The sequence below is a fragment of the Rattus norvegicus genome, chromosome 4 (assembly GCF_036323735.1).
Source record: "Rattus norvegicus strain BN/NHsdMcwi chromosome 4, GRCr8, whole genome shotgun sequence".
NCBI classification, from domain to species: Eukaryota; Metazoa; Chordata; class Mammalia; order Rodentia; family Muridae; genus Rattus; species Rattus norvegicus.
In genome coordinates, this window is record NC_086022.1 from 128,087,764 (window position 1) to 128,113,756 (window position 25,993).

The following is a 25,993-nucleotide window of genomic DNA, read 5'->3' on the forward strand; positions in this document are numbered from 1 at the left end:
CAGGATAGGGGGGAGGGAGGGGGGAAGGGGAGGCATTTTGAGTAGAAAGTATTCAGAAGTTCAAAACTGACTCACGAACCATTCTGTCAAATAATGTGGTGAGCAACTGCTCCTGTTGGAAGACCACGGGAAGGGCTGTGGAACTCAGACTGATAGGTGACCATGGGACACTGAGGACTGAGGGAAGACACACTCCTTCTGTGCCAGGAGCCGTGGGCAATCTTGCACCTGACTGCCCTAACCTTCAAACGGCCTTTCCTAGTATAGAAAGGACTGAGGGGCACAGAGAGATCGCTCAACGATTAAGAAATTGTGGTGCTCTTGCAGAAGACCCACGGTCAACTCCCAGCACCCACACGGCGGCTTACAACTCTCCATCACTCTAATCCCAGGAGATCTGATGACCTCTTCTGACTTCCATAGGTATGCACATGGTACACATGTACACGTTCAGGCAAAATACTCGTAAATATAAAAGCAAATCAATTTAAGGTTTTTCAAAACATGACTGAATCCTCATTTTGATATCTTGATTACATCACATTTGGACACAAAACTTGGGTTCTGCAACTTCCCTCTTTACAGATCAGTCTGACGCAGGATGAACGAATGAACGAGTGAATCTGGAGTAGATGCCTCCCAGCATGTCTTCAAGGGCAGAGAAGGAACTAAAAAACCATTTATTACATGGACTGTGGGACAAACAGAAATAACTTCCATTCCATGGGCAGACTCCACTGCTCAGTTTCCCACAACATGCTATGTTGACAAGTCATGAAAGTCAATATCCAAGCCATGGACAAAGGCCCCGGTAGTTGATTTGGGGATGTTAACGGGAGCAGCATGGGATATCAGTGTTTTGGTCACTTTCTACTCCTGTAAACCCAGGATGCTTTCCTTGTTCCCATTCTCCACAAGGACAATCTGCCTCTTTCAAAGGTCAACTACATCCTATCTGCACTCCTCAGAACCCTCCAACAGCAACCATTCTCATTTAGAATAAAATCCAGTGTCCATCCACTGTCCACCTCCCCTACCACCTATTAGGTTCCAGTTCTGATGGTCGTTCTGCTCATGCGTAAGCACAACGGCATATTCCTGAGTCTCTATCTGGGACCCACTTCCCTCCAGATGCACTTAACCTCACTGTTCTATGGGGCCTGCTCATGCTTCCCGTACCAAGACAGTGTCTCTTGTTCACCCTGTGTAAAACAGACATCCCTCACCATCATCTATCTCCTCATTCATATACCCATCGAAATGTCTTATGATCTCACATTTTGGTTTCCTCTTGTCAGATACCAAATATTGAACTTCCTGTCCTGGAATGACGGTGGTAAAAACCCAAAAAAGAAGGAAGATCAATGCATCGCAACACAGAACACAGGAGACAATGAATGAAAAGCGGGGGAAATGGGCACTGGGGTAGAGCTAAGGAGGGAAGCGTAGGCTGAGCGATGTAGGGTCCAACCATGCAGCCACGAGGACAGCCGATTCTTCCTTACAGCAAGCAGTTCTCCACATGCAACCCCAGACTCAGCATCAAAACCACAGGACATCTGCTGAGGATGAAAATCCTCAGACCTTATCTCCAACATTCTGAAGACAGACACAGAAATTGGCTTTAAACTAGGCTGTTTGATAAATATATGCATGTTCATTACATATGACATAATACATGTCCATAACATATGTCATAGTCATGCTTAGACACTACTGCCCTAGACAAAGTAGCAATATTTTAGGTCTCCTCTCCCTTTGGGACAGTCTTGCCTTGAAGATCTGAGATCAACTGACTATCCTGTCTCGGTCTCCTGGGTATAAAAGGACGGAACTATACCATCGTACCCAGTTCGAAATTTATTTCAACTAAGAACGCTTTGATCTTGTTGGCTGTAAATTAAAAATACCCTTCCTTGTAAGATTCTTCAGATAGCCTTTAAATAAAAACAAAGTTTACATTATTTCCTTAGTGAGTTATCATTTTGAAAAACAACTATCCATAAGTTATATATTAAAAAGTTCTTTCATGCGAACATTTTGTATGTTATAGCTGCCTTAAATCTACCTTAAATCTACCTTAATATAAAACTGAACAGCTACATGTTCAAGCCTATGTTGTGACTGTATCAGATAGCACTTCTGAAAATTAAAATATGACTGTAAAACCTCTTAAGAAACCCTCAAAGGATAGAAAACGTGAATGTCTAACAGCCTGGGTCCAGAAACTTCACAGAGTATCTTTACCTAAAGCTGTTTCTTTAATTGCTTCTAATGAAGCCAATGCATGTGTTAATTAAATATTAAGTGCAAATGTAAGTACTTTTAAGGTGCAACACACCTCTTCAGAACACGAAAATGCACACTAGTCACTCTGATCCCTGTCACGCCCACCTCGGCCGGCAAGGAAGACGCAACACGGTTGGATTCTTCTCAACAGCCTTTACTGCAGGACACCTTCATTGTTGACACGGGGACCACGAGCAGCAAAGTTGCTCGCCTTATATACACAACAGTATGCTAATAATCTCTCAGGGATTGGTGGGGCACGGGTCACCCCACTATCACCCCACTACTTGTCCTCCAGGGATTGGCAGAGAATGAATCACCTCATTAGCATGGTACCGCCCACTCATTAGCATATTAACGGCCAACTGACACCAGGTGCAAAAACTGCACATGTGCAGTACCGTTGTTCACCACTGGAGGGTGCCCTACAGATCCCTACAGAGCATGAGGCTGGGACCCCAACATCACTTAGTCAACATTGTCTCTTAATGTCCTGGGCTAGCATCAAGGGGGCCCTTGCCACCTTATAGAGAGAAAATTCATGCCCACAATATGGCTGAAGGATAGATTCTATAAACAGACTAACATTACTCACTGACCTGTGCTGAGCGTTGCCACAACCCTTGATATTTTATCTCCAGTGGACAATGAAGAAAGTAAGAGTCTACGAAATAAATGAACCCATCTCAAATGGCACACGGTTTTAAGAATGATGTCAGAGGTTGACTTCTCACAGCTTTCCAATGCATGGCTTACTTTTTCTTTCTGCCCTGTTCACTTGTGGGTCCCCTAAGCTTCTGAGACAAGGCCCAAATAAAGGCACTTTTACTACAGGACTGAGAAAGACATGACTAGGAAGAACTTAAATAGGAGCTTCATTTGACAAGTAATGGTCTCTGGTGGACCCTAAATTTTGTCTGCATTAATGAACAGAATTAGAGCTGTATACTTCTAGTGAAGAGATGTATAATTTGTAGACGGTCAATAAGAACAAAATAATAAAATGAGTAGAAAATACCTTGAAATGGCTGACAGGAAGCCATATTGAAACGCTATCGTGAATGTTTCAAAGAGCAGATTTCAGCTTAGAAAGCACTATGCAAATCATATGCAAATCCCACACAAGGCCTGGATATGGTCTCCCTTGCCTGTTATTTAATTTGCTTTCCCGCTTATGTGGCCCTTGGGAAATCTAAGTAGAAACAAGGGAGCTGTGATTCGCCCTGTGGCTCAAGCTCTGGATAGAGCACTTGCTGCCCGAGAGGTGACAAACATGACGAACTTTCTGATTGGGATTCCACACATACATTTCCAAGTCTCCTACAAAGTCAGCATTAAATCCAAACGTCAAGAAGAATCTGTACACATATATGTTTAAAGTGTCAGCTTATACAACACCCACCTATTTACAGCCAATCTCTCCCTACCCCCACTTCTTTAAAAATCAATGCACAAACATAACAGTCCACCCCTTACATGTATGATTAGGCAGAACGCCTTTTCACAGCTGAGCCTGACAGCACCAAAGACTTTCGGGTCAATGCTGCAATTTATCCTAGTATAATCTGCAAGCTACCAACTCCCTCCACTGTCCCTGTAGTCTCACATAGCACAGAAGCAATACACAGCAGTAAAGGGTGAATTTTAAAATGTACTTGCTGAATTCTGGTCGGAAGCTATAAGCAGGCTCACCAGACAGCCCCCTTACTCCCTAGGCTACCAATCCCTTCCCTGACCTGACCTGACCTTTCTTCCTGCTTCCCACTCCCTATATCTATACCCTGCACATTAAAGAAGATAATACGCATGCATGGGTACACATGCATGTGTGTGCAGGTGAACATGCATGAGTGCACACAGATGTGTGAGTACATAAAGGGAATGTTCATGTATTGGGTTACGTGTGTATGTGCATGTGGGTGTATACATAATTCATAGGTATGGGCATGTATGAGGACGCCACAGTCTTGGGTATAGTTTTAAGGCACAATCCACCTTTGTCAGAGAAAGGGTTTCTTACTGGGCTGAAACCCACCAAGTAGGCTAGGCTGGCCAGTCAGAGAGCACCAGCATATCTACCTGCCTTTGTCTCTCCAGCACTGGGACTGGAAGAGCTCATCACCACTCCTGATATATGAGTGCTCAGAGTAGAACTCAGGTCCACAGCAAATACTACATATGGCTTAAGCCATCGAACACCCAACCCCATTAGAGGACTTTACACACTCGTAATTATTCGTCCCACTCATGTATGTCTCAGAATTTGAACTCCTTGAAAGGGGAGGGATTGCTTGATATGGTAACCAGGGGACTTTTGAAGTCCCAGTCCTTAAGGCATATTTGTCAAACAACGAATAAATAAGCAGCTTCTTTTTTATTTCTACAGCTCGGTACTCCGCTCAACACATGGTGTGAGAAACTTGATTCTTTAGATCTCCAAGATGCAGGGCTACCCCCTGCTAAGATTGATGGAAGATTCCCACTGCTTTTGTAGAGCATTTGCAGCAGAACCTGGAGAAGAGGAGCTAACAGGACTGGCTGGGGAGAGGCAGCCCACCCTCCAGGTTCAGGAGCTCCTGGATGCACTTGACAACTGCCTCCTCTGGCCTGTCAGGCAAGGCGTTCCTTTGCTACTGTTTTGGCAGGGGTAAGTGGCTTCTAGTACTGCTGCTCTACGTGCTGCATGACTGCTGAACCAGAAGATGAGCAAATCCGATGCCTTCAGTGCTGAGTGAGTCTAACTAGAGTAATGAACTCCACTAAGGCATTTGCTGAACCCGAGAACAGCTTGAGGACCCGCTACAGGAAAGGTAATTATCACACGGCTGCCAGGCACAACTTTCCTCCCGGATTAAAGACCCAATGAAAACTCGTCCAAGGAAATCTGAAAACGCTCCAGGTGCCCTCTCTCATTCCCTCCATGGTTGCCTTTAGGCAGATCTGTTAGTGGACAGCCTTGATGACTATCTCTGTAGCAGTGAGTCCCCAGACCTTTCTCCAGAGTTCAGAGCTTCCTCCATGGTTCCGGTTGCTTCCTGGATGCTACCACACAGGCATCTCAAACTCGGAACGGGTGACACTCGCCTCAGACACATGGAGATTAGATAGCAGGTTAATTCAGGTTAGATGGTGCCAGAGAATTGAAGAATGCTTTCCAATATCCAAGCTCTCTCCCTGCCATGATGGACACTCCTGGAAGACACAGGGTGGGAGAGTCCAACTGTCCTAAGTTGTCGGGGCAAATGAAACCTTAGGAAAATGAGCTCTAGGCCAGCAAGGCCAAGAAAAAGCTACCAAACCCTCCACCAGCCCTGGCAATGGCTGAATGCTAGCTAGGGATTTTAAGATACTGCTAAAAACTTCCAGAAAATAAACTGCCTTCAATTTGATGGTTTGTTGTTGTCGTTTAGGTATGTTTTGTTTTGTTTGGTTTTGTTTGAGAGTTGCTCAATTTAAACAGTTCTTATTCTTTACATTGTCTTTATTTTTACTTTTTTACATGGCACACCTATGTGGAAATCAGAGGATAACTTACAGGAATCAGCTCTTTTATCATGTGGGTTCTAGGGACTGAACTAAAGCCATTAGGTTTGCAGACAAGTAAGGACTTTCCTTTTTCCTGCCCTCTCTGCAGCCCTTGCTTTTCTTTGAAATGGTTACAGTTACAGAAGTGTCTCCCGATGTGAGGGGTGCATAGAGGCAAAGGAGTAAGGAGGTCTCCAAATCCACTGCCCTCTTTATGTTGAGTCATGGGGAGATCCATTTTATGTGCAGATTCTGTATATCCCCTCAAATGCATTTCTTCCTTTAGACTTTCTTTACCAGAACAGGTAGCTGAACTGCGTCCGCTCCTAAGCAGGCTCTGCCGTCCTTAGGAGGCATCTAATTTGCCATTCCTTGCTAATCTTGAACTCTAATTTTCTTATGCACAGTTGTTACAAAATGAGCAGTCACCCCAGGCGTGAACTCAGCTGACACATCAAGGAAAGGCCATGTATCCTCAGTAGGAAGCTCAAGCCGGGCTGGCTGGTCTATAGGCTCACTGCTGTCCACTTCCTTAGGGTTTCTAGACCTTATCATTCTTCTCTTTCTCCCAAATCAATAACTTTATCTTTTACCTTTTACTGATTATCTCTGCCAGAACTGTTCGCTGTGTACTGACTTTTCTTTCTCATCTAACTTACACAAGTATCAAATGACTTACTTGGGTCCCTATGGTCTGTAAGTTTGGGAGTGTAATTTTTAACAGTTCATTTACATTTTTGTTTACAACAATCATTTAAACCAGTGCCTGAGGATGTTTGTACGTTCAAGTGCACAGTCACCAGAAGATCGACAGGCACAAACAGCCAACATTCTGTAGAAATGCACCTGTGGGAGGAGGTGACCAGGGACCCTGCCCTTTGGAACCCATCTCCTTCCATCTAGCCTTGGCTGTGCACAGGGAGCTGGGAGTCTCATACTCACCCTACCGTTCCTAATAATCCCTGCTTTCCTTGTAGCCTCAAACACAGCTTTCTCCAGCTGTGCAAACTCCTCGGTGCCTTTCCCAAATCCCCAATCAATTAAAAGTGGCTCTGGTTGGCTGGAGTTTCAGACACCTTTACTGAGGTTAAGGGTAAGTCACAATGCGTCTCATATTACTTTAACACAAATACTGTGGAGCACAATGACACAGAGATTCTCAGGCCATTTCCTTAAGTCTCTCATTTTCCTGGTTTTATGTCAAGCTACATTCTTATTGAGGTAATATTTGAAGTAAGAAAAAAAAGATTTCTAAGTTTGCATTTGAATAATAAAGTGTTATTTTAAGTCATTTAATATTGTCAGAGAGTATAGGCTCAACTGAGAACTTTCTCTGCCCCAATAAACTTCTTAAAGTGGCTGGTATTCAGTAGCACAGAAGACCGGCTATGTCGGGCTTTTGAAATTCACTGAAATTCTAATTAAATAGTGTCTTAATAAATTCCTAAGAGGAATGTTATTCACAACAGATATTCTTGAAAAATTGCATACGCACTTTAAGCTGTTCACTTTTAAAACACTTACTATCCAGTGAATCTCCTCCCGATTCTTATAAAAAGCACCTGTGCAAAATATAAACCAGGGCAAACATCTCTGACGCTAAAGCATCTTTGTTTTCATGAGATTTGCCAAGGTTTATCCTGACCGGCTACAAACCTCCTATGATATTCTTTTAAAGGAAAGGTTAGTGTTTTTAAAGCTGTAATTTGAATTTCATTTTGGGGATGTGCTACATGTGTGTCTGTGGTATGTGTGTGAATGTGTATGTAGGCATGTGCACCACGAAACATGCACGTATGGAGGCTAGAAGTCACCCTCGGGTGTTATTTCCCCCAGATACCACTACTTTATTTTTTGAGACATGGTCTCTCCTGGTCTGAAGCTCACTGCTTCGGGTAGACTGACTGGCCAGAGATTCTTAGGGATCTACCTAGTCCCTTCTTCCCAGGCCAACATCTCACACAGGTACTAAGGATCCAATCCCCATACTTGTGAAGAAAGCCTTTTACCAACTGAACCATATCCCCTGTCCCCCTGAATATCCTGTATGATATATTAGACAGTTCCCAACCACCTTAGGTGATAAAATATTAATATGTCTTACTGAGAAGATTGCATGAGTATGGCAAAGAATACTTTTTGAACAAGCACAAAAACTTTAGCTCCCTCATATGATTCAAACCTCAAGTCTCTTAATTACAAGAGACTGATATATAGGCCTGGGGTTAAACAGTATCTCAAGAGAAGTTCTAACAGGATATTAGAGCATATGTGTCTATTGATCAAAAAGGAAAAATCTATACACTTAAGACTTACTTTTATTTCTGTACAGGTCTAAAGTGTCAGACAGAAAGAAAGTGGGCAGTGCGTTTGGTTTGTTTCAGTCAACTTGCCATGAGCTAGAGTCATTTTAGAAGAATGAATCTCAACTGAGAAAATGTCCCCAACAAGACTGACCAGCAGTACACCTTCTTGACTAATAATTGATGTGGGAGGACTCAGCTCACTGCAAGTAATGCCATCTCTGGACTTCTGGTCCTGAATGCTATAAGAAAGCAGGCTGAGCAGGTCTTCTTGAGAAAGCAATCCAGTAAGCATCACTCCTTCATGGCCTCTGCTTCAGTTCCTGCCTTGCCTTCCCTAAGCGATGGAGTGCCCTGGAAGATGAAGTAAACCATTTCTTCCCCAAGACACCTTTTATCATGGTGTTTTATCACAGCAATAGATACCCTAACTAAGACGGGCAGCAAGGGCTCTTAACCGCTGAGTCATCTCTCCATCCCTGCCAGATGTATGGGAAGTGCATCCAATGTACCAGGCACGAGCTAGGGATGGAGAAACTGTGAAAAATAAACCACGCTCTTCTCTGGGAAGGAGCTGAAAACAGCATCAATTTAGACTGTGCTGGGTCCAAGATAAGAACAGGGAATGGTTGTGATGTTAGGAGCCAGAAGCAGCCTGGAGTGGGGTGGAATGAAAGATGAGGATTCAGACAAAGAAAGAAAAAGGACAAGAGAAAGGAATCTGAGAGAGGAAATGGAAGCTCAAAAGTAGTGAAATACAGCAAATCTGAAAGTCCCGCCATGTTAATAGATAAGGAAAGGAGGAACGTCACCTGAGATACCACTGAACAGGTGGACAGTGACCAGACAGCAAAGAACCCTCTGGGCCATAGGAGTCCATGTCAGCAATCTATTTTGCAACAGGAAGCCACCCAACGGCTTTTTTGCAGGACACTCGATTTACTTTTAAATCCGAACCAATGTTTTCATCTTTGCAAGACACAGACAAAAACATTCCACACCCAAACAACCCAGGGTTTCATTCATCACTGCAAGCGAGCCAGTCCTGGTAGGGCAGTAGGATAAACCAAAGACTTGGCAGAGGATGTGGAGGGTTGACAGCCCATTGATCAAACACAGACATGCTCACTGCTGCTCTTAATGGTGGAGGAACTTCAATCCCAAAGCCTGGCCACACCTCAGATGTAGGCAACTTCTCTTCAGTGCTGCCCTGAGAGAGCTCCAAAGGTGTAACTTAAAACCCTCATACCTCTTCATGTTCCCAAACTAAATATTTCATTACTTGGATCCATCAAGGCTGGTGCTATGCAACAGAGAAGCACTTTGTAAATAATCAAAACAGGCACTCAAGATTGACAAAAACATCTCTGGAGAAGAGAGGGAGGGTCATTAAGCAAAAGATAAAAGAGAACACATCAGTAGCCATGGTTTCAAACTTTCCTCTCAAGTTTCTCTAGCAATGCAGTATTTAAACTACACAGGCAGCTAAGCCAGGGTAAAATAAGCCAATAAAATATTGACAGTTAGGAAACCTTTAAGAACCCAGACTCATGGCCCCCATGTCCATTCAACCCAGGATTGTAATGGTGAAAATGGTATGGTGAATGCAAAATTGAATAGATGCAGAGCAAAGCATCATGTGACAGAGCAGAAATGTCACACACACACACACACACACACACACACACACACACACACACACGGCATTTCATCAGCATTTCAACCTCGAGGAGTAGTGAATGGACACAGGTCCATACAATCATTTGTGCCAAAGTAATTCTCCCTGTAAATGTAGCCACTTTATACAAATTGAAAGTTGATCTTTAAAATCAGCCAGATAAATAATGCTCTCGAACCACATAGGTGAGATCCAACCCAGCTCCATTCACATTTAAAGGTGCGTGTTTATGCCGTGTCTCTATCCAGTAGTCATGCTATGCATCACGCCCAGAGCTTTGTGCACACTATGTCAGCACTACTGACTGAGCGGCCGGAATATCTTTAAAGAACAAACGCCAATGAGAAGACAGTGGAGACCAAAAAAGGGAGGGACGGTGGGGTTGGGGGTGGCGATGGAAAGGCAGGAGATAGAATTTCACTTTTGGTAGAAGTTCTGAAAAGGCCTTTCCCAGGCTTCTTAACCCTCCCCTTACTGTCTCTTCTTCTATACCAAATGCCAGAGCAGCAGGGTAAGTAAAAGCTATAAGAAGTTAAGGGCCTATGGCAGACCCAGCCAAGGAAAGAGGAGGAGCTTGAAACTTTGACCTCCCATCTGCCAACCCCCTTGGACACTGGTCTTGGAGGTAGTAGAGGGAGTCTGATGTTTCCTAAGGGTAATGAACTGCTCTAATTTAATATGCATATATACATATATACGTATATACGTATATATATATATGTGTATATATGTGTGTGTGTGTGTGTGTGTGTGTGTGTGTGTGTATATATATATATGCTGCTACACAGTTCTAGCTGATTTCCCAACCAACAGCTAGTCACCAAGAGCTGCCATGCTGGAGTTAGATCTGTCATTCTCATAGAAGTCACACAGAGGTCAAGGACAGGGAAAAGCACCAAAGTACAAGAAACCAGAGTCAGTGTATCCCCATACATGCAACTCAAGGCGACCAATCTCAGAAGAAGTTAGGATCTTTCATTCTGACAACAACCACGTAGACGTTAGTGGCTGGGAAAAACACCAAAGCACTAGAAACACTAGAATTGTTTCTGTAAGCTTTATGACTTGTGGGTTTTGTTCTATACCAATAGACTGCCTACTTTATAAGCAAACAGCTGCGTGAAATGTGTAAGCAGACATTTCTGGAAATTCCACCCTTTTGTCATATCCTGGGGTCCTTAGCAGATAAACATTATTCTACCTTTATCCCCTTACTGGAAGATTCTCTAACTAGATATGCACCAGAAAGATACAGTTAGGGAAGTAATTTTACTGCTAATCTTCTGCCCGAGAGGTAAGCTGATTTCTCAGTGCAATCAGGAGGGGAAGTCATTCGGACAAAAGCTTTCTCTGCTCCTTTTGCTTGGGAGCCAGTGCCAGGCCATTGTCCTTTGCAACCCTTGTTTTCATAAAGGACCCTGACTGCTGGAGTGATGGAATAGCACCCTGTCTTCTGCTTCCTTTCCCTGCCATGTGAACCTTATCAAAGCTGCAGCCATCACCATGGAAACCAGGCTAGGAAGAAGCTCAAGATCTTTGGTCAAACTCTATGCTGTTACCTACAGAGAGCTCTGGAAAAAGCCTGGTATTTAATTGAAAATGGGTATTAAGGGTTCTTGGAGACACCCACTGTTTTCTTCCTTATCGAGCCACAAGAGAAATTCAAGAAATAAAAATAAATGTAATATTTTCATTTCTAAATAACCTTCCAAAATAATGTTGATGATCTATCTACCTGTGGGAATGACTAAAGTAAGCCAGACAACCTAAACCTCAAAGAGTTTTAAGCATTGGGCTTGTACTATCGATCGGTGTAACTAAATATCAAGCCCACAAGGCCAGAGGAACTTCAAATCAAGCCTCAACTTCCATGAAGCTATGCAGTCACTCGGTAACTTGTGTGGCTAACAAAATTTTGTCTATATCTACTACTTTATTCATTACAGTGAGGTGACTGAGCCAAACGTGTACGGGCTTGTCACCCCAGTTCAGAAAGAAGCAGAAAGGCAGTTGAGATTGTGCTCAGTTTAGCTTACAGAATGATGACTTGCTTCCAAAACCAAAAAATGACTTAGGTCTGGGGGCAGGAGGTGGGCATGGCTGCTGTGATGGGCTGGAATCATGTTTCAGGTCCTGGAGCAGAGCAGCCTCACTAGATGCTATGGCACTGCGATCTCCTCTGGAGCCACTCTGCCTAGGAAGGATCTGGTGTTACTGCAGAGAACTTCAGCTCCTTGTATGCGGAGGAGGATGGGAGTTGGCCAGGCTCAGGCTACAGTCCTAGCACTTAGTAGAGGGTGAAGTACATTATGTAATCCTCTTGCTATGGGGACAAGCTGACAAGAAGTAATGTGAGGGGAGAAAGGTCTACTTTGCCTTACAGAAGGAGTATAGTCTAGCATGGTAGCAATGCCAAGGCAGCAGCAGACGCATATGGTGGCTGATCACGTCCCAGCTGCTGTGAGAAAGCAAGGTGTGGGCAGGAAGTAGGAAGTTCTTTAAAACCTCAAAGCTCAAACTCAATGGCCTTCAGGAGGCTCCACCTCACAGAGGTCCTGCAACCTTTCAAAACAGCACTGCCAGCGAAGGGCTAATGGTTCGAACGGAGCCTAGAGGAGATATTCTACATTCAAAGCACAAAACAGTGGGAGAAGCAAGAGGAGTTTAAAACTTTGACTTTAGAGTAAGTCTCAGTCCGGCCTGGGCTACATAAGATCCTGATTTCAAACAAACAAACCCCCAAAATAAACTCAGCATTAAACACTAACCCAGGATCTACATCACACCACTAAGTACAATCTAGTGGCTAGGAAAATAAAGACACGTAAAACAGCTTTCATTTCAGCCTCAAGACAAAGAAAGTCAAATTTAAATACATGATATTATTATTATTAATGGTCAGTTGTGGTAATAAGCACAGCAGTGTCATTTACACTAAGCCTCAGCCTTGCTTTCTGTACTGGAAGAGAAGCATAATATTGTCACAAACAGTTGAAAGGGTTAAAATTGATTAAAATGAACATATGTAACGCACGTGAGCAGCGTGTGTCAGGCAGTTCAGTGTGACTCCTCCTGCTATTATTAATATGATCATGAGGTACCATTGGCAACTCCTCCTGACAGAAACAATCCACCATGACTCCTGATTCCTGAGCATCCTGCAGAAAATCCTAAGCCCTTACTACACACTTTGCCCAGATCACTGATACACTTGTTTGTAATGAACCATGTGTCTTGAGACACGAGAAAATGTTTCCTCAAAACAAGGCTCATTACAAAGGTGTCAGATACATCAAGAGTTCCAGGACTGGGAAGTACGATTTACCATGCCTAACCCCATCCTGGCCCTTTAAAACATCCTCTTAAACGTCAAAGGGGGCAGGAAGCCTGCACTCCCCATGGCCATGCTACTTGCTGTTTCTGAGTAATAGCAATGCATTTATCTCTGGCTCAAGAGTCTTTTGTCTTCTGCTGATATGGATGAAACTGTAATCAGCAAAATGTCACCTTTTATGTATAGTGAAATTCTCAAACAATGACACTATCCTTCAAGAATCACCAACAACCCTAAGATTGGTTTTCTATAGAGGACTCAAATCCTTAATCATTTCTTCTCTGACACCATCAATTGTTTTTCAATGGCAGCTTTTATATTATCATCATAAAGTACACACACACATTGTGAAGCAATTTCCTCTACATTGGAACATTCTAGTGTTGAAGGAAGCTTGTTAGGATCTGGGAAGTTCTAAAAGGAAGTAAACAATTCAGCAGTGGCAGGAAACTCCTGAAACTTAGGAGATTCACAAGACCTCTCCTTGCCCAAAATTATAAAAACAGTAAAATGTTCTGTGGAGAAGAGTCTGTAACCTGTCAGGCTGCCTTCAAGAAGAACAGAGAACTCCAGAGTTCCAGCTTTTATGAATCTCCACCCATGCTGAGATGACCTTCTAATATTGTAGTGACCTTTGAATTGTTCCTAATTCTTTAAAGTAACCTCTTACCCATAAATCTGTAAGTAAACCCAACCAACTCATTCCTTTACTAAATTGTACCTTGGTGGTATTATTACAATGGGTCTATCATCAGTTCTTTATTTGGAGTAAACAGATGCTTTTTCTTGTTTCCCAGGGAATGATAACACACACACACACACACACACACACACACACACACACACACACACCCCACACTCCACAATTACAATCTAGATCCTACTAATTCTGTTTACCATTAACAATGAGCCTGGAAGTTTCTTCAGTTACATTAACAATTATCCTTTCTTCTCTTTGAAACTCCAATACAGCAAGGACCACAGACAGGCTCAGCCTTAGAAGCGACAAAATGATTCAAAGATATAAGATGACAAATTCAAGGTCAAGAGAGAAAACCAAAGAATCTTAATCTCTCAATCTCTCTGTCTCTCTCTCACACACGTACACACACACATACAAAGCCACCACCACTACCATCACCAACAAACCAAACCAGAAAATCTGCAGCTATAGTGTAGTCCATAGATCTGCTTTCAAAATGGAAACATGGCAAAAAAAAAAAAAATGCCTTCAGCTAGGTGAGGTGTTAATCAGTAATGCTTGTAAACAGGTATCTTAGATATCTCCTCAAGGACACAAAACTTTAAATGGTAAAATGGACTAGAACAGTCTTCTGGAACCTACATTGAAGTAAAAAAAATTAAAAATAGTCATAACTTTTTTAGGATAACAAGGATTTTCCTTTGTTTCCTTGTAACCCTTTCTCTCCAGGCCATCCCCAGACCCCAGCTCCGGACCACCCACCCTGCCTTTCTTTTACTCTTTGAGAGCAAAGTTGCAAATTCAATTTGCCACCAGAAAGCAAAGGCTCAGGATCTGCAGGCTTCTTTAATTCAGTATACTTCGGGGACTTTGAAAACTCCACCCAGACCACTGTCAGTTTATCTTGCCCTAACTATAGGAATGTAACACTGTTTCCTCGTGAATAGCACCTCTCACCCCAGCAGCCACACGCACTTTCCAGGGAATGGGCTCCTACCAATAGACACGTACACACAGGAACCACTGCTTCAAACACACATTTTGTTTAAAATAAAAATTACTTGGGGGAAAGAAGCAGATTTATTACTTCTCCAGGCACTAGCCATGCTGAGGAATTATTTCATGTCAAAGATAATTGCATCAATGAAATATTTATGTGCTCTCATTATATGAAAACACTATTTTATAACCAAGATTTTGTGCAGTTAAGTTAAAAAAAAAAAGCAGCAAAAGGTGAGACCGTAGACTTCATTCTGCTTGGGATTTGTTAACTTAGTCAACTGGAGCGGATGCAGCTGCCTCTCCACTGGGATGCCCCTGTGAGCAGCCAGGTGTTGGAAACAGTTTGTTAGAGCGATGCTTTCAGACATTCTTGTTACCCCTGAAGGTCTGTGGAAGCTCAGGCCTTTGAAACTGTATTCAAAAACAAGGCAAAAACAATGAATACCAAGAAAGCCACTTACCACACTGAAGACCTCAGGTACCTTTGGACTACTTTCAATTAGAAGCATCCTCCTGTCCTCATCTCTGGGACTGACACATCAGACACCGTCTTGCTAGGAACTGTCCTATCTAAGCTGCTAGCCTGCAAAACCCTCTGCACTTTACAGCAGATGCAGAACCAGCCTGGAAATTTGGGACATTGGCTAAAGACACCAGAGGTGACGGAGCTACTGTCAGAAATGCTACACAGGCCAGTGAACTGTAATCTCAAAGGACCTATGTAATCACTCTGTTGAAAACCACAGACTACAGCACAGACCAGCCTGAGAACAAAGACGTACTTCATCTTGAGAAGCTGCGCTGAGAAAGAAAATAAAAAGAATAAATTATTCTCCACCCTGGATTGATTCGATGGGCACTTACCTCAGTGCACAATGCAGAGAAGAAACGGGAAGAAGGAGCTGCAATTAGGCCGACACAGAGACAGACTATCTCATTTCACAGAGTACTAGGAACAGCGGGAGACTGCATTCCTCCCTTGCTACCTGACTCTGGAATCTTCAGTTTTTGGAAACCACTTAACCAAGTATCTTGGAGGCCGTTTGCTGCCTTTTCCACATTCTGTCTCACAACTGTCTCCTAACGGTTCCCAGTGCACGGCTTCTACCAAAACTTCTTCACGGGGCTCAAGATGGATGGGAAGAATGAGCCTGGTGCTGGGCGAGCACACGGGGAGGCCTCCTCTGCACCAGGCTTTCTGTTTGTGTTAACAGGCTGGGGTGTAGAAAGAAAATCCCAGTCTGTGAATTGAAGCAACATTTAAAGAGAGGTTTTCTAACCTCTACCACAAACATTGCATAGCTAGGTCTCAGATGCTGTAATGGGAAGTCAGGTAAACTAGTTCAAGCAAAACCAAAAAGTGTCAACAAAGGTGGCAGGCAGAAGAATAGGTCTCCTAATCTATTTGGGACTTTGGGCATGTCCCTTCACAGGGCCACAGCGATTCAAGTCACAAAGGGGAGACTGACAGGCGTCTCCCGGATGTGCTGAGCCGAGGGCAGCTTGAAAATAGGAGAACCTTTCTGGGCTTACAGAAACACAAGAACAGAAGCAACGCCACACTGATGACAGCCATTGAAAAGAGCAATAAATAGTTAGCAGACACCTGGGTCAACGAAGGTGTGATGACCTGAGTTCAGCAGCTCCCCATGAAGCTCTGCACCAGTGAAACCACTGGAATGGAGGGACAAGTGGCTCCCAGGAGCTTGGGAACAAGACAGTTTAGGTGAAATGTTGAACTCCAGGTTATCAAGAGAATGTCATAAAGTAGAAAGGGACTAAGGAAGACACTAGACATTGGCAACTGAGCTCCGAATAAGAATACATGAAGAAGCATACCTACACCCACACCAAGTGCTTGCACAAAAGACAGACAGACAGACAGACAGACAGACAGACAGACAGACAGACAATACATACATACATAGATAACTAAAAAGCCAAAGGACACTCTTCAAAAACTTTGTCCTTGAGGGCACTTAGCAATACTTGGAGCAGGTCTGGTTAGAAGAGCAGGGGTGGGACAGGGACTCCTCCCATCTGGTAGATACAGCTGTGGCTATGCATCCTATAAAGCCTCTAACAATCTCACATTCTCAAGACAACAATCTTACAGCCAGAGGAGCCTGCTTTAATAGGACTCACGAAACTCCTTCAATCAATTCTGACCGGTCCAGCTTGCAACATTAAGGGATCCTAGAATTAGCCATAGTAGCCTAGCCATGAGATGAGACTGGACAGCATCCTGCAAAGGCAAGCTCAGACTCAGGCCCTCTTCTACAGCCAAAAGCGTTGTCCGTCCTAGATTTATACAGTCTACAATACAGCAGCTGGGGTGGTGGGACAAAAGAAGCTGAGAAGAGATTTTGGTCAAGTGTGTCTAACTATGGTGACAGAGTGATTGTGGAGAGGGTTCTCAAGTCTTACCTTACAATTCCACCCAGGTATAAGTCTCTCGGTTCTTTCTCTGAGACTTGGAATTCATTCTGTGAATCTACTCATCAAGATGTTTGTCAAGGTCACAATGACATGAAAATAAGAGGCTCCATTGTCCATGGTTAATGTGACACCACAATGGTCAGCACAAACTTGTTTTGTTTTTCAGAGAATAGGTATTGAGACTAACCGAGGCACTCTCACTGTAGAAGAAAGTTCTGAGATATTGCTACAAAGATTCTGGCTGGATCTGAGTTCTCTACAGTGACAAAAAGGAGCGGAACAATGAGAACTGGTAGCAAATCCCTGAAGACATGTTTCCAGGACAAGATGGAGATGAACCTCTAGAATTGGTCACATCACCAGGCAGGATGGGCGAAGCCGTCTTGGTGCCCAGCTCCAAATCCTGCTCTGTCCTTCGCACTGCACTTCCAACATGCGTCCACTCTCTGACACACAAGCACAGGCAGTCGACTTCTGTCATATACTCCCACTATATATTAGGAACACTAAATTCCTTCTCGTTTCTGTAACACATAAAAAAAAAAAACCACACATAGTCTGTGCTCAAAGATAATACAGACTTCTGAGTATATTCTGAGGTCAAATTATTATAGAATTCTGTGATGGTTTGAATATGCTCAGCCCAGGGAGTGGCACTACAGAAGGCGTGGCCCTGTTCGAGGAGGTGTGTCACTGCAGGTGTGGGTTTTAAGATCCTCATCCTAACTGCCTGGAAGCCAGTATTCTGCTAGCAGCCTTCAGATGAAGATGTAGAACTCTCAGCTCCTCCTGCACCATGCCTGCCTGGATGCTGCCATGTTCCTGCCTTGATGTATGGACTGAATCCCTGAGCCTGTAAGCCAACCCCAATTAAATGGCATCCTTGTAAGAGTTGTGTTGGTCCTGGTGTCTGCTCACAGCAGTAAAACCCTAAGACAAATTCATATACACATATGGGAGTTAACCCAAAAAAATCAATACGGCATTAAAGAGCACAGCATTTAAAAAAAGGAGATAAATAAAATATTCACTTTTTTCTTATCACTCCTCCAGAAACCATTAGTCATGTTTGATGGCTAACTTGGTTGTTGTTGTTTTTTTTAATCAACCTGATTCAGACTAGGGTAATCTAGGAAAGGGGAAACTACCTCATAGTGACAATTCTGGAATTTTGGTTTCTTAAAAAGCAAGGACATACTGTAAAAATATTTTTCATTTTAATCCCAGGTACAGGGAGAGGAGGCTGCTTCACAGCGGCTGACTATGACTTGCCTCCTGCTCTCGCAGAGGTGTGGCTTTGCCAGCATACTTTCTGTGTGACCTGTGGAGTCTGGGAACTTTTCAGAGGGACCTCTAGGGGCAGGGTTGGTGGGTGTTGGGTGTTCAGGGGGATTGACTGTGGTTTGGTTCATTGGTTGTTGAGCTCAAAGAATAAACAAAGAAGAAAGAAATTAGATTCAGGTATCGCTATACTATCTGGTGATGGGGGTGAAACTAGCAGGTATGGGAATAGAGGTGGGGAAAAGAAAAACTCACAAAGCAGCTAAGACCAGCTACACTAGCTCCAACAGACCAGACCAGCCTGTAACAAGCCTGTGGGAGTGGGGGTGGGGGCATTTTCTTAATGATTAATGTACAAGGACTCAGCCCGCTACTAGTCGTGCTAACCTAGTGATTCTGAGGTTAAGAGCACTGGCTGCTGTTCAGAGGACCTAGGTTTAATTCCTAGCACCCACATGACCGTTCCTCACTCTGTCCCTAAGTCTCAAGGGACCCAGCACTTAGTGGAGACAAACCAGTGAGCAGCATTCCTTCCTGGCCTCTCCCTCAGTTCTTGGCTCCAGGTTCCTGCTTTGAGTTCCTACTCTGACTTTGTTTCATGATGGACTAGAAGCTGTAAGTTGAAATAAGCCTTTTCTTGCCAAAGTTGATTTTGGTCCTGGTGCTTTATTACAGCGATGGAAGGTAGAGCTTCATGTTTATAATCAGGCATCCCGGACAGGTTTCCACTATCTGTCAAACTGGCCCATAGTGTTTCACCTCCTTCCCTCATTCCATCCATCCATCCATCCCCCCTCCCTCCCATCCTCTGTCCAGCCTCTGCCCATATCCTCAAGGCACTAACCTACACTGTTACTCCTTTGCCCAGCCCCCTCTCTCCATGCCTGGCTCTACCCTTTTAGAAACATCTTTTCAGGACATAGCCCAATCAAGAAAAAGATGTAAAGCAAATGCTCTAAAGTGTTAGGTAGTAAAATCAATCATCAATCAATCAATCAATAATAAAATTTATTTTTAAAAAAAATCAACTGAAAAAATTAAGTTCTAAAACCAAAAGCTATAATTATTAAGAAAGAAAGAAAGAAAGAAAGAAAGAAAGAGAAAGAGAGAAAGAAAGAAAGAGAGAAAGAAAGAAAGAAAGAAAGAAAGAAAGAAAGAAAGAAAGAAAGAAAGGAAGGAAGGAAAAGAAAAGAAAAAGGAGAAACTTGAAAAGGCACGGGTAAGTACAGAAAATCATCAATAGCAGTCAACGGATCCAATATCAGCACACTGCTACAGACTTCTCAAATGTGCATACATGTGCACATATGTCTATACAACACATGTTACATGTATTATCTATCTGCATAGACAATGTCTGGGCTTTCCATATAAAATTTTGTTTTTTACAAAATTTATATATAACACTTTTAATACGTTTTAATTGAAGGTGCAATAGTATATGCTATTTTCAAACTTCTTTTTATCATTTATACCAGACAATGAAAGCACCAGTGCGTATCAATTAATACACTATGGAATGCTGTGAACATTCAGCATTTTAACAGCAATGACATTAAATTTAATTCACTTGTCTATCTATAACTTGGCATGCTTGGCTCTTTCCTCACGGTGTCACATTATACAACCTTGCTATTTAGATGGACTAAGCACAGCTTCCTGGCCTTCTATGATGTACCGTGTATTCTTTAACCATTACTACCCTCACCGGTGACTGCATACTGATGTTTATCATGAACAGTGTCTCTGTGGTTTTCTAACGTGGTTGACTACCTTCAGCTAGGCTTGACCTCTCAAAGCTTCCACAGCCTCCACAGACAGCACCACCAACGGGAGACCAAATAGTCAAACATCTAAGCCTCTGGGAAGATACTCGTTGAAACTGCCACAATATGTTCATAGCACATCTGGTAACTCTGTCCTACCCAGGTGATACGTACAGCCACTGTACACAGATCTCCTTCATTTTAGTAAGTGGGAAACAACAGCAAATGACAAAGTTAGTAACGCCTCCATGAAGGACGCATCATGATCACAGTTTTAGTGTAGAACTCATGCTAAAGAGAAAGCGATGAGACCTTAATCACGTAGGAGGGCCTCATTAGAGCCTCGAGTATTTAACTGTCAGTGAGACACATTATGAGTGGCAAAAAAAAATCCCTGTGTGAAAATTAGTGCATTTCTGGATTAGAAACTGTGAGAATTGCTAGGTGTGCCAGCACATGCGTGCATTTCTAAAATATCATCAACCGCACACACAGCATTTCAAACAAAGCAACTGGAAACGCTAAGCAACACACTGACGATAACGAGCCTTGAGCAGACACGTTAATGAGAGTGAAGACAATACATCTTCAGAGAGGCCACGCATTATCCTCCAACTCTATCAGGCTATAATACACGTGCCCGTTTGTATGTAAATTCACATCCTGCTGTAGAAATTATAACACAGTGGTGGAAAGGGAGGGCAAGAGAAGTGGTTATCAAAACAACAAAAATCGCCACCATACAATACGCACAGGTGATTCTATCTCAGGCCACAGGTGACCAGTGTCCAAGGGATTCTTTATCATGGTAGGTGCTTGTCAAAATTGCTTGCGCCAGTGGTGTCAGACACAGAGAGGAGAGCCTTTTAGGTACAGGGTCCCGTTCTTTGGAATCATCTCAAAATAGCTGTAAGTGCAAAGTCTGCGGATAAGGAATGTCACTGCGTATATGGCTCAGGTCAGTCAGTATTACTTACCAGAATATAATCTGATGCATACACCTTAAGAAGAGACATTTTCCTTCTTCTGTTACTGTTGACTACCTATTACTCAAGATGCTGCCTAAAAGTTCTCAACAATATACTAATCAAACGAACAAATGATCACACACATACACACACACAACCTAGTTCTACTGGAACCCATGAACTAAATCTCTGTACCTGATCTAAAAATCCCAAGGACCACAACTTGAGTTGAAAGAACCTGACTCGTCAACGTGCTCAGAAGGAAAGAGCTCCAAATATGGTTCCATTCCCACATGTTTGGATTAATCAATCCCTGCTAATTATCAATTCCTCGTTCAACAGAAACAGGAGAGTAGAATGGCTGAATTCACAGACTCTGAAACAATGATATCTGGATTTGAAACTTGGTTTTCTCCTAGTGTGACCTAGGAAGAGTCCTATAACTTCTATGTGCTTTGCCCTTTCAGTCTAAGAAACAGGAATAATAATGAGACCCATCTCAAATGTGTGCAACAATAATTAACTACAGACTTAAAACACAAAGAAGAACTGGGCGTGGTGGTGCACACCTTTAATGTTAGCACTCGGGCAATGGTAGTTGTATCTCTAAGTTTGAGGTCAGCCTGATTTACAGAGTGTTCCAAGACAACAAGTGCTACACAGAAAAACCGTCTTGAAAAACAAATGAAGAAGGAAGAAGAGAAGGAGGAGGAGGAAATGAAGGAGAAGGGGGAGGAAGAAGAGGAAGAGGGGAAAGAGGAGACAAGGACAACAGGACAATGACAAGGACAGCCTACGAAGAAGGGGACACCAAGAGGAACAAAATACCCTTAAGTTTTGTCTTAGTTTGTCTACTTCTATGACAAAACCACCATGACCAAAAAGCATTCAGGAGGAAAGGGATTTTTGGTTTATGCTTCCACATCACTGTTCATGATCAAAGGTGCTCGAGACAGGAACTCAAACATGGCAGGGTCCAGGAGGTAGGAGCTGATGCAGGTGCTATAAAGGAATGCTGCTTAGTGGCTTGCTCTTTACAGCTTGTTCAAATATATAGACTGGCACCATCATCCCTGGCGTGGCACTTCCCTCAACGGGCTGGGCTCTCACCCATTCATCACTAATTAGAGCCTGTAGAAAATGCTCGACAGGCTTGCCTACAGACAGATCTTATGTAGGCATTTTCTCAATTAGGGCTCCTTCCTCTCCAGTGACTCTGGCTCGTGTCATATTGACATTAGATGGAGCATCACAAGTTCTTTGTCAGACATAAGCAAATGGCCAATTATTGTTAGCAGTTAAGAGCGTGCACTGGTCTTTCAAAGGACCCAAATTTCATCCCTAGCTCTCATGTTGGGTAACTCACAACTGCCTGTAACTCTAACCCAAGGCAATTTAACACCTTCAGTGGACACTTGCACTTACTCATGTATACCAAACCAACACACGATTAAAGATAAAATGAATAGTTCAAAGCCCAATTTCAAGTAATCTAGTTAGCAATAAAAGCGAAAGAAAGAGAGAGACTGCTGTGTGAAGGGTTAATGGTTCTGTTGCTTCTCAAATCTGTTCTGGAGCCAGTATAGAAGGCAAAAAGTAATTTACATGAATGTACACTTGGCAAAAAAAAAAGTATAGGAGAGGAATATAAAATTATGCTAAGGCTTTTGAGATTAAATGAATTATACTGCTGCATATGAATCAGTGTGTTTTAAAGAAGCTATGCAGTATAAAATAGACATAGTCATGTAGTTGATTAGATTTACACTTCTATCTTATTTAAACTATGCCACCTGGAGAATATGATAATTCAATGCTTTTACATAAAACACCTTAGCCTAATATTTCACAATGAGAACCCCTCCTTTTGAATTCAATTATGGCAAAATGGAAGTCTGGGAAGGAATATTCAATGAGGGGGGTGCTAAGTACCTGGCGAAGACACTGCCTGACTGGCAGTAGATAAGGATTCCGTGTAACACTTCCTAGAGAGACAGAGTGATTCAGAAGCACTACCCAGTCTTGGAGCATTCTTCCACAAGGCAAACACGTGTTGTCTTGGGTGTTTGATTTGCTTGGTATTTTTTGCCTTTTGTAAATTGTCTGTCTGTCTGCTTTGGTTAAAGAAACAAGGCTCTGTAGCCCCCACAATGACTAGAAATCTCTGATTAATGCTGTTTTCACTTCACAGGTTGTATTTTGAAAACAGAGAGAGAGAGAGAGTTACGGCATTTCATACCTACCAATCCAAAAGTAGCCCATAAAGTATACCGCCGCCAGGAAGTGCATTAAAACACAACTTCTCAATCACTGGGCTGAGAGTCACGATGGGACCTTACACTGGTGAGCCTTCCAGGTCCATCTACTTATTCCCTGAGCATCCTGAGTACTCCACAACCTCTCCAGGGAACCAGGAAAACCTCATTCTCCACTCTATCAGTCCTCCATGACAAAGTAGGAAAACACAGCAGAAAGGGCGAAATTCAACTCAGTGTCAGCAGCCACCCAGAGGGAGGTAAAAGGAAGGGCACATAGGGGAGGCCGCACGCATACAGTAATCTGTGAAGCAGAAGCAATGGAACTTTCTACACTTCGGGACTCACAAGTACCCTTCAATACGATAATGGAATGTTCTAAAGGGATACAAAACTGCTGCAACTTATGAATTATTTGGTAAGTAATTTTAATGGGGTTTCATTAGAGCCAAGCATCCACACAGCACAAAGTGTGAGGACCCAGTTTCAGATGATTGAGACGTATTAACTGACCCATGGATTCCAATAGGTATCTGGTCGATATGTGAATTTTTTTTAAAAAATAAAGAAGTAGAGATGTATTTAAACTGGAATTCCCAAACAGGTGGACACTTTATGATAAAAGAGAGGACTCAATGTAGTCTGGGAGCCCAGCAGTACAATGTGATTAACATGTTTGAGGCCCTGGCTTCAACTCCCAGAACCAAAACATCAATCTCTGGTAGAATATTTTTAAATGTACCCATAATGCTATTCCTCTATTTTTTTTAACTCGAGAGGTAATTATGAAAAGTTACTATGTGTTCCAGGTCCTGAGGTCCCCAGTCCCGAACAGGCAAATACAAAGAGTTTTATTTAAACAAGTGAGACACTAAAAATGTAGACAGAACAATCTCAAATTCATATTATGTTTTTGTCAAAGTGATACAGTTCTGTGTTGGTGGCTTAGACTTTGGGATGTTGCTTCAATGTGGGGGTGGATGGGGTGCCAGTCAAGTAAAGATCTGTGAAAAGAGGTTTTTAACACCCGGCAAATAGAAAATGAAGAAAACCCAGCGGAGCCTCAGCCCATAATGAGTGGAGAAGAGGGTTTAACCCAGCCGTAGAGGCCCAGGGAGGTACGGATCATGTAGGGCTGTCAAATGCACAGTGAGGCAGATCTTCATCAGAGGGAGACTGCTGTGTGCTGTGAGCCTGTCCATGTGACATATCTGTGAATGTATAGGGTGTGTGCATACGGAAGCCGGAGACCAATGTGGCTATCTTCCTCTATCACTTTCTGCCATACTTCTTAAGAGCGGCCTCTCAAAGGAACCTAAGATTGTGACTGGACAGCAGCTAACCTCACAAACCCTCCTCCCCTGTCTCTGCCTCTCCAGCACCGGAGTCCCTGGGGTTACAGGTGGACAGCACTATACATGACTTTTAAAAAAATTATTCTCATCATCAAAATGCCATGTGTTCTTACTTTTAATATTTTTAGAATTTCATATATATGAGAACTATATTTATATTATTTTCCTCTTCTCCAATGTTCCCCCAACTTTTTCTCAAACTCATGGCCTCTTCTACTTCAATTATTATTGTTGTTTTACACACAGACACATATGTAAGCACGCGTACACATGCATGTGCATTCATAATTATAACCTGTTAAGTCTGCCTAATGTCGCTCACACATGTCTCTGTTTGGGAATGAGCACTTGAGATCAGATAAGCTGTCAGGGCGGCTCATCCCTGGAGAAAGCTGATTCTCCGTTTCTCAGCACTAGCTTCTCCTCTGGGAGCGCAGGGCCTTGTGAGATTTGCCCCATGTGCACTAGGACACCAACTTGTTTCATAGACTCCATCACTTGTGCAGCCAGCGGTCACTGACTGAGCTACCTCCCTGGGCCACTATTGGAAAATGCTGTGACGTGTTTTCTGCTGTAAGCATGGCTTCTGTGAGAGGAATTCATACCTCACCAACAGAGTTCAGTTCCTCCAGCCCACCCTTCATCAGAGAGGAGAGAGACATGTTCAGGGCCACTGTTCCCCTAAAAACAGACTGTTGGAAGAGGCACAGTCATCCCCCGCCCTAACGCCCCCCACCACCACTAAAAGAGAAAAAAAGAGAAAACCTTTGCTTGAGTATTAGTTTGTCTAAGGCAGCACTATTCTTTACAAACTTCTTTTGAATTTTATATGGAATAATGGAGTCAAGCAAAAAGCCTTTCAATCACAGAAGCACTGTTCTTCCAGGAAGGCTCTAGAAGCTACTGAAGCCAATTATCTTTTAAACAATAAGCATCTACTTTGACTTCCAATCAATATCCCATGACATCTCCTCACAAAATAAGAACATGCCTAATACTCTTAGGAATAAAAAGGAGTGAAACATACTACAGTCTAATTCATTCTGACCCAATTAAAACTAATTTTATAAAAGTTTATAACTGCAAAGGTCTTGA

The 25,993-nt window shown here is 42.9% G+C and overlaps 1 protein-coding gene and 1 pseudogene across 42 annotated transcripts in view; both read right to left on the minus strand.

The window, feature by feature from the left end:
* The window catches only part of Magi1 (membrane associated guanylate kinase, WW and PDZ domain containing 1), a 605,639-nt gene that overhangs the window by 325,174 nt on the left and 254,472 nt on the right, over positions 1 to 25,993 (minus strand). The gene's annotated exons all lie outside the window — the stretch shown is intronic.
* Gabarap-ps3 (GABA type A receptor-associated protein, pseudogene 3) overlaps positions 1 to 25,993 on the minus strand; it is an 81,318-nt pseudogene that overhangs the window by 47,224 nt on the left and 8,101 nt on the right.